We start from the raw sequence: 10864 nt of genomic DNA on the forward strand, positions 1-10864 counted from the left end.
TATTGTGCTTCTGATGCTTATCAGTGGAGTTGCTCCATCAACGTATGCTCATGTGATGTAGAGTAGTGCATGGCATCAAGGCTAGTCCTTGAGCAGGGACATGGGACCTGACCGGCATTTTGACAGAAATTTAATATAACCCAGCCATTCCCAGACAGGCCCAGACAGGATTAAAAGATTTATCTACAATTATTGGCACTTTCTGTCAGATGACGAGTTACTCGGTCCTTTTTTTTGCTTAGACTAAAAGTATGAATCGGAAAGATATGTTGGTTAGGAATGACAGTGGACAAGGTAAAACACGCCCCAAACACAGTGTTAGTTTTCCACACCTCTAAGGCACCAATTGTAGCACTGTATTTAAAGGGAATCTGGTACATCATCCATACTCGAGGAAGAAGATTTATCTAAAGAACTTCTACTTCTGACAGCCACACTATCATCTACAGTATCACGTGCCCTTTTGGCAAATATTACGTGAGACAGTCTGGTAGGAAGGCCAAATTGAGGTGGAACGAGCATTGTTCAAATCTAAGCATGAAAAATGTGAAGTCAAGAGAGATGCAGCACTTTCTGGAAGAAAGTCACCAGATATCACAAATGAAGTTTCACATTTTGGAAGTTATCAACATCAAACCTGGAGAACAAGGCTTGGCATTATTTTTGGTTTAATGGGAAGCATTGTGGATCAAGTGTTTGAATTCACTGTATCCAGGTGGTCTTAAAAAATAATGTAACTTCTACTGCTATTTTGGACTCAATTGAGGAGTACCTCTTCTTTCCCCCTTTTTTTTCTCGTCCCCACCCTGTTTCATGACTGCAATTATCCCAAAGTACTTCCTATTGTAACAGTACTTTATTTGATCCTTCATGTTAAGATTAATTTATGCACTGACTTTTTGTTTCTATATTGGTCAACCTAAAGTACTTTCTTATAATATGACTATCTTTGATCCTCCATGTTAAGATCTGCTTTGTGTAGCGATATTTGCTGCCACCGAATGACATTTACTGATTAACTTATTCCACATATGTAATCTCCATTGGTTACCACACATTGTTTGTATATATTTTTAAGCTTTCTCAAACATTTCTGGTATTTGTACTTAGCACTCTAGTAATGTTACCACATGCATTTACTAGATATTAACTACAGTTCCTGATTTTATCCTATGACACATCCACATGTCTTTATTTTTTTCAAATGTCACAATTAAATGTAATATTAGCATATTAACTTACTGGATACATGTTCCAGCTTATGACCATATCCATTTGTATGTTGTCAAGACTTGAGGCAGCATAGGTTAAATATACCTCCGTCCCCAAGCACCGAACAGGGAGTTAGTAATATAATCGCTGTTCCGTTATTGGAGCCACAGGTGGCTGGAACTGGAGCGGGAGCACTGTATTCGCAGGTGTCTGTAGCAGGGGAAGAAAACAGGATTATGACAGTAAGTACAAGAATAGGATGATGTCTCTTGGTGTAAGGTAATGCAACAAGCTAAGCATAAGAAACATGATACTATCAAGGAAAACATCCTGGAAAAGAGTAACAACCTAAAATGTATTGAGTCCAAGCCTGCGGATTGGTCCTTTCAAAGATCTCCGCTCATTCCTATTTTTAACCTATCCCCTGTTACGGAAAAGGATCATTATTAATCAACTTAAGCCCACGAAATGTAAGAATGATATTTACACCACCATGTTGATTAAAACTTGTGCCCCCTCCTTAATCACCTCTATCTGTAAATTTGTTAATGCCTCTATAATCTCCTATGGTCCCACAGTATCTTAAGAAGGCCTGGGTCATGCCCATCTTGAAAAAGCCTGGCCTTTCAGTCGACATGCCAAACACATATCGGCCTATTACCAATGCGGCGTTCCTTCTTAAGATCCTTGATCGCGTGGCCTATTTACAAATTGTAGATCACCTAAAGAAATATCCTGTTTTGAACGACCATCAGTCTGGATTCCGGGTTGGCTTTGGAACTAAGACTGTGATCTTAGAACTCATGTCCAAGCTAACGTCCCGCATGGATCGTAACAAAGCCTCATTACTTATGCTACTCGATCTTTCGGCAGCTTTCGACCTGGTGGACCATGATATAATAGAAATCAGGTTGTGTGAAGTCGCTATTTTCTCTCCCCTTGAATGTAAATGGGTCTCATCATTCCTTAACAACCGTGATAGCAGGGTCTTTTGCGGCACGGCAGAATCTGAACCCATCACGATCACCTGCGGTGTTCCTCAGGGTGCATGCACCTCACCCTGTTTTTGTCATATTTTTACAGCTCCTCTATTCGCAATTCTTGACCATGAGAATATTATATTTACCAACAACGCGGATGACACTCAATGTGTCATCCTGCTCTCTGGTTCTCATAGCGCAGATGAACTTGCCATCAATAGACTCTTTGCCTTAATTGAAACGTGGATGGTCCACAATAAGCTGGCTCTGAACAAATCAAAAACTGAGTTGCTTGTTATAGGATCCTCACACACTCTAAACAAACTTGGCCCACAGTATGATGGTTTTCAACTGGGAGAAGAATCTATTATGCCACTAAAAAAGGTGAAAACACTGGGGGTGACCTTTGACCAACATCTGAGTATGAAACAACATGTCAGTAGCATGGTATCATAATGTGCTTATTATATCAAACTTTTAGCGCATCTAAGGCCCCTTATATCCCAAGACAAAGCAGAAATCATCGCGAGAGCGATGATAGGATCAAAAACAGACTATTGCTCTAGTCTCCTCATGGGACTTAATAAGTCTGATTGCAACAAACTGCAAGTATGCCAAAATGGGGCAATAAGAGCTGTTTATGAAACTTAAAAATAGATATCACGTCACGACTGCAAGACGTGAACTCCACTGGCTGCCCGTGTAGTCCAGAATCTTGTACAAAAATGTAGACTTGGCTACATGCCTGAATACCTACAACAGCTCCTTATCAAGAGAAACAATATTAGAACACTAAGGTTTAATAATCACCACCTACAACTCTTTCCAAAATGTCGAACGAATAAAGTGGCCAACTCAGCTTTCTTCTCTATTGGACCAAAGTTCTGGAATGCTCTCCCCTTGGACATGAGATTCATCGAGTCACTTGAAATCTTTAAGAAAAGGCTGAAGACTCACCTTTTAAATTAACTTATATATAGTTTTTATCTGACGAGTAATACGTCTTTTTTAGCACTTACATATGTTTCTCTATGATCTCTGTTATTTGTTGTATGTGTTCAGTATCCACCCCCACGCCTTAGGTTCTATGGCTGCGCTATATTAATGTAATAAAGTAAAGTAAAGTAAAGAACTACACACATTAACTGGAGTAAGCAAAGGCACCTACCAATCAGGTAGCAAAGGCAGGGCTCTAAGAAAAGAGCAGGACTTTTGCAGCAGTGTTCCACTAAGTGATGTGTACATTTTACCTCAATGTATGCAAACAGCAGCAGCAGCATCTCACGGGGTAACTCCGTTAGAGTCAAGTTCCAGGAAACAGGACGTAGATCAAAAAAACAGACGATGCACAAAAAGGGGAATCCAGAGGCATTCCAGGAAAGAACGGGATCCACGTCAGTTGCCAGGTGAATCATACCGAAGCGTCGTCGCAAGGGAGAGGCAGAGGCAGTCCTTATTGAAAGTTCAGAGTCGTAGCAGTACAAATGATGTTCAGAGCCGAGCGCCGTAACCAAAGGGAAAAAACAAGAAGAAGTCCAAAACCAAATCCAAGGTCAAAATCCAAGAAGGTAAGTGAAGCAAAACGAAACGCCAAACGCTGGAAAAATCACAGCTGAGAAGCAATGCTTGCCACGCGCAGCGTCTATAGCGTTACCTGACCGGCATTCCGTGTAAAGAGGTGAGAATGGAGCAGACGCCGCTGCGGCGAAAATACAGTCGCCATGGTAACCTCCAACGTAGTCCAGGGTGATGTTGTTGACTCCTCCATATTGCATAGTGCTATAAGGCCATGAAGAGAACCGGCGCAAACTCTGCCGCTTCGCTGTGGGCAAGCTTGCAATGTGAGGTGTGGGAGCATGTTGTGCCTGGCGTGAAACAGAAGCTGGTTTGAAGGGAGCATGCAGGACATATAGTCACATGATTCTAATCTGTTTCTATTGGCATTTCCACTTTTCACTTTAATTTCACTAACTCATTGTTAATCAGTATGTTTATATTTTGGTATTAAAAACATTGTGTCACACGCAATGACGTCACCACATTAGTAGTCTGCTGCCATTTTCATTCTAACTTTATATGAAGAATGTATTCATCAACCAAAGTTCGCACTCACTGCATCCAGGATGCTGTTTCTCAATAGATTGGAGGTAAGAACGCTTGCGGATTATTATACATCTGGTGCTACCTGTTGGTCATTCTTGAAAACATTTTGTTCATACTTGTTTTTTTTTCATTCTTGAATTGCAGGACCGTACGTGGCACCATTACAGAGTACACCAATAGGGAATTTTGTCATATAAGATAGGTATGTGTTTTCTTGGGTTATCAATCTCACTTTCCTCTGTTATTTGAATGTATAACGCATTACTCTTTTCACAATATTGAGAACACATCATTAGAAGATGATAAATAGGCAGGTAGGATCACTTGTGTTTGCATTTTTTCCTTTACATTGTTTTCTATAGTTGAATGAGATTTTTACAGGAGTTGATTTATGCTATTGTATCTTTGTATTTCTATTTAGATATTGGTCCCTGAGGATGGACTTGCAGTCGGAATGCATTGGACCTAACTATAGGCCTGTGCCAGGGAAACACATGCATTTCTTTTTAGACTTGGAGACATCTTCATCAATACAATTTGATTGACTTTCTTATACAGACAAACCTGATTCTGGATGAGATTCAGAAATAGCGTTTATTTTCCCAGAAGGCCGGGTCATCAGTATTTGGGCTGTAAGTGTTTATGAGTTAAAACTCTCTATTGAGGAGCATACCCTGACAATGACGTAGCAGCCCATTGGGTTAACCCTTGAGCCAAGTAGTGTGAATTGCAGTGACTTATGTATAATGGTCATGGCCCCTCTAGCTTGTGATGACTATAACGTGCAGTACCAAATGCTTCCCCAGGCCCTAATGAATGTTGTGTTAATAGACAATGTAGCATGTATGTCCTGCAAAAATATGACACTGGCCTTGTGCCTGTCCATATAAGCAAGAGGTTTCCAGGCTTTCACCAGGTTACCCAGACCCCTCACGGTCCAGCTCAATACGGTCACATCAGGGTGTCACACTGTATGTCAGAATCACTCGTTATAAGATGTAGACAAGGAGTGAAACACTGCTCACAGGACCAGAATCTGCTACAATTAATGTCATAGTTGCTAGCCAAGCAATTTAAACATTCACCCGTACTTTCGACCACCCAACCCACCCTCACCACCATTCCCAATTCGGCGGTGTCTGCCTAGAATATCCCCAACAACAACATAAAACCATTATGAAATCAGCAGTCATGCATGGCAGAGTAGCTCTTGGCACTCCGGCCCGGTATCCATGCCTGTTGCATTCAGAGGAATGATTGAAATGAGGAATCCACCTTGGTGCCAACATGGGCAGAACAACTGATTGTAGTGCAGTAAATATAGTCGGGTGCCTTAGAACAAAGTTAAGTAGCACTCCAGCCTACTGAATGGTGTCTGCAGTTGTGCTGACACATCCATTCGAAGCACAGCATTAGGTATGGGGATATTAGCCTCAATGTATGTTAGGTGGCTGCTTCCTCTGGTAGTGTAAAAAAAAGTCTTGCCTTTATTTAAGTATTTTATTTATTTGTTTGTTTCATTTGTTGTTAGTGCCCAAGACCCCGAGGTATCACCACGCTATATTAGAGTAGAAAATACATTAGGCAGGTACACGGTTCCGTTTCATGAAAAGTGATGGTCTACCATTTGGTACAGTTTCATGGTACAGATTCATGAAAATTTATTGAACAGAGCTATTTTGATTTGTTTGTGAAAGATAAGTTAAGAGCATTCATCTCTGATGGATGGAGGGAGAGTGTTCCATAATGTAGGTGCGATGACAGAGAAGCTGGATCCACCTGCTCTTTTTCTGGAGGATAGGGGGGTGTAGGAGCGCAGGATGCCTGGCTGGATTTTTTGGTGATGCGGTGGGTGAGGTAATGTGGGGCAGTATTGTGAAGGCATCGATGAGTGATGGACAGTATTTCGAATTCAGTATGGGCCTTGATAGGAAGTCAGTGAACTTTGCGTCCGATTGAGGAGATGTGATCTGATCACTTGAGGCCCCATACTGCTCTGAGGGATTTGTTCTGGGTCAGCTGTAGTTTGTTCAGCTTGTTGGAGGAGGTCCCTGCGAGGATGGCATTGCAGTAGTCCAATTTACTGCTGGTAAGATAGCTCAGCGGGTTGAGCGCTCGCTGCTGCGATCTGAGTGTGATCTGCAGGTCACAGGTTCGAATCCCGGCAAGGCCAACTCAGCCTTTCATCCTTGCAAGGTCGATAAATGAGTACCAATTTCGGTTGGGTGATATTGTATGTAAATATGTGCTCTGTAAACGCTTTGGATTAAGGCGCTATATAAATAACATATCATTAACATTACAGCTGATAATGGCTCTGGCTAGGGTGAGGCAGTTACTAGGGGTGAGGAACTTTCTGGAAAGGTTGATAAGTTTAGTCGAAACAGAGGTTGGGACAGGCACCGCTTAGGTAGATATGAAGTTTAAATTAACTATTAGTTATTGTAGAATAAGCAATTAATGGTGTCACCAAGTGAACCAGTATACACTATACTGGGAAAACACGAACTTGAGTAATGTCTGATGAGAAAAATTGTCATCAGACCTTGGGTCGCCAATCGTAGTAAAAACTACTGAAAAATATTGAATCAATATATGTCTTAATGATGAATAAATTATGGACTTAATTTAATCCAAGGTATCCGCTGTTCCAGCAGTTGGTGTGGAGAAGAAATCCCCATCGAGTTTTGTTATAAGTAACTTCTTTAATTCATCAATTTAAGAGAAGCAGAAATGATATGCCAATGCATTTCGGACCTATGCCTGGTCCTTCATCAGGGCGAATTTCTATAGTACAAAAAAAGGAAACACAAACAAAGTACAAAAATCATATGGAATACTTACACACAAAAACAATCATAATGATTACCATGAGTAACTACGCCCATGAGGAAATACCTGCAATTATGTACGTCCTTATCACTTGGTCATCATAGTGATATTTCAATGTGCATCAATCAAAGCTGAGAATGATCTCCTGGGATGAAATGTATCGCAAATTTCCCATTGGTTTTCACATATTCTTGAGTTAATTATACGTAGCTTTGTGCCTATGAGACATTAAAGATGTAATCCTGTAAACAAAATTATCCGGTTTCATATTGTTGTAAACTGCGATGTTTAATCGCACTTAATATTGAATAAAAGTACACATACCTCGTTGTGCATGTTGGTATGTCAAGAAGCTCTCATGTAATACACATTTCTGCTCTAGGCGCATATGGTGCGCATTTCAAATAATTCCTCTCTGGTAAATCCGCTATAACAATCCTCTCTACAAAACAGATTAATTGTGTATGGTACTTAGACATCTAATTGATATCATTCCACTTATTTTATTGTGTTAAATAGGAGTTTACATAAATTGAATTGGGCTTACCATATAGAATATTTAACTATCAATATTGGAGGTAGTGAAAGATGCCATGGCGTGCGCTGTTCCTGATAGCCTAGATGTATATGTGCCGACCCGTGATGAAAAACATGCAGGTTCGCAGTAGGAACCGCCTGTCAATTGTAAGAAATATAAATAACGAGAATGAGACTCTCTGACTTGCATTACTACGCTCAATAAGCTTGCTATTATTTAAAATGTTCACCTACCTTGTGGCGTTTGAAAGAAGAAGACAATTCTCAGCGTTGTGGAAAACCGTCCGCGGCGGACAGATCTGGTTAAACATGAGCGTTGCCAAGGAAACGTTCTTGTATAGAATGTTACGTGATTATTTTGCTCAGCGTTAGTGAGAGTGGTTGTCCTAGCAACCTGACTAGAAAGACTGCTGCTAATGTGTCTATGTATCTATGGTAACAGTTCAACAAGCATTAGCTGTGATAGAGCGGCTGCTAATTATTGAAAACACAACGTTAGAATCACTAGGCTTGAAGCTGTGAATACGTAGGTACGGAAATGCTGAAAGTGTATAGTTTGAATATGCACGCTCGGTAACATTACGTCTTACAAAGTTAAAATAAACTGGTAAAGCAGCCTATTTATGTTAATATGTGCAGCATTCTGTCAATACTTCAAGAGAGACTGGGTGTTTACTTAAAACTCTGTCCCATGGAAACTATAACGGCGAGTAATTACGTTATGCCTGTGCGCAGCACAATGCTAATTTCAATAATCATGAAAACATATAAATACCAAGCCATGTTAATGGTCAATGATACAGTTCAAGTGGTGAGTAATTACTTCATCATACATATTGAGGATAAATATAGATATTCAATCCATATTGAATCTACACACACAATCTGACTTAATACAGATAATACACAGACCATAACATTAAGGTAAATACAATGGCCAAATGATGTAGACCTTACCAGTCTTTCTTTGTCGATGCTTATAACCTAATTAGAAAGTTTGCAAAACAATAGAGCACTCATGTATATACATAACATTAAACATACCTTTCAGCATTATCTCTAGCTTAACTCCAGCCAGTGAAATTGCATTGTGAGTATTTGCTAAGAAGAAAGGAAAGAAAAAAGAAGAAAAATAGAAAATAATAAATAATAGAGAAAAAGATATACTTAAATTCAAACCAAGCAATATCAACTTAACAATGTATTTTTCATATGAAGCAATGCATGTTCAGCTCGTTATTGAGCCCACAAGGCGATACCGTGTCCAGCCCCTCAATCCAATAGGCTTTGCGTTGCTCTAGTCTTTTAGGAGCACTGGTTCTGATGTTTGTCATTTGGACTACTTCAAGAATTTGAAATCGCATTTGTGATATCTGATGTTTTGCTTGATTAAAATGTCTGGCCACTGGAGAGTGATGGTTGTTGGTTCTAACATTTGATTTATGTTCATTCCATCTTACTCATGCCTTTCTGCCAGTCTGGCCAATGTACAGTAACCCTCAAGGGCACTTGATGCAGTATATAACACCTTCTGACATGCAAGTTGAGTAGTCCTTGATTTTTATCTTTTCTCCAGTTCTCGGGTGTGTGACTGTATTGCCCTTTATGGTGTTATTGCAATTACTCCATGACATGCCTGGGAATGTCCCTTGTCTTTTTGACAGAACTTTCTTAGTCATTTTGGGTTTGGTGTAGACTAGCAGGTCCCTCAAGTGGCTACTTCGATGATTAGCAAAAAACGGTCTTTCTTGAAACAGATTCTGAAATTTGTCATCGCAAGTTAGCATCGGCCAATGCTTAAGGATTAGTTTCTTGATTTTAGAGGACTGTACACTGTATTTACTGACGTAGACCATTTGGGATATCTTTGCTTTTTGGTCTTTTTGTCTCTAATAATTTAGTTCTTTCTTGTGTATCAGCTTTTTCTGCAGCACGATTCAGTTCTTCTTCTTTGAAGCCTCTTGCTTTTAATTTATTGAGCAGTTCTTCTTTTTCTTGTTCATCTTTGGAATCTATATTGGTGATTCTTTTTATGCGTAGTAGTTGACTATATGGTAAACGACGTATAGTGGCTGCTGGATGGAAACTCATCCTATGAAGTAGGTTGTTTCTATCGGTTGGTTGATGGTAAACTTCTGTGTTGAATGATGGTCCATTTGGATTCACTGCAACATCTAGAAAGTGTACACTAGGCTGCCCTATTTCATACGTAAATTGAATTCTTTTATCAATCAAGTTGATATATTCTAGAAATGAATCAAGGTTTGCCTGTTGACCAGTCCAAACTAGGAAGCTATCGTCAATGTACCTGCCCCAGTGCTTGATGTAATGGTGCCAGACTGGATGTTTGATGATATGATCTTCTTCAAATTTCAAAATAAATGAGTTTGCATACACTGGAGCCATAGTTGCCCCCATGGCCCTGCCACTGATTTGTGAAAAATATTGTTTCTCGTACTGAAAATAAGCATTTTGTGCAATAAAGTCAAGTAGCATCATGACCCATTCTTTAGATGCCCCTATTTCTTCTTCTTGTAAAAGCAGCCAGTCCACTGCTAATTTTCCCAAACAATGCGGAATGGAAGCTTATAGACTGTTCACATCGATGGTCACTAAGAGATCATGTTCTTCCAATTGGATGTTCGACAATCTGTTCAAGAAATGTGTAGTGTCTTTGATGTAGGTTGGATGTTTCTGTATAAGTGGCTGCAGAATTGTGTCAATATAGATGCCTAAAGGTTGGAGAATGCTGTGGGTGGCAGCCACAATTGGTCGTCCAGGAGGTTTCAGAAGAGATTTATGGATTTTGGGGAGCAAATAGAGATGTGGCGTTTGTGGGAATCTCTGTGTCAGAAAATCCTTTGTTTTTTCGCTTATCCATTCATTCTCTTCTGCCATTTCAAGCATGATGTCAAGATTGTTTGAAATCTCTCTGATTGGATTACAAGATAAGGCTTTATAGATGTTAGTGTCGCTCAATTGTCTTAGACATTCATCATGATAGTCAGTAGAGTCCATTACCACTAGAGCGTTGCCTTTATCTGCCGGTCGAATGGTGATCATCTCATCCTCATACAAATTCCTAATGACTGACAAATCCCTACGGTTCAGATTGCGAAATTTAGGAGTCTTAAAGGAGATCTTCCTCAAATCTCGGAGGATTGCTTCATGGAAAATGTCTGTAGTGCTGTGAGGTAATG

Source organism: Ambystoma mexicanum, chromosome 12, assembly GCF_040938575.1.
Source record: "Ambystoma mexicanum isolate Mex_15411 chromosome 12, UKY_AmexF1_1, whole genome shotgun sequence".
Taxonomy (NCBI): domain Eukaryota; kingdom Metazoa; phylum Chordata; class Amphibia; order Caudata; family Ambystomatidae; genus Ambystoma; species Ambystoma mexicanum.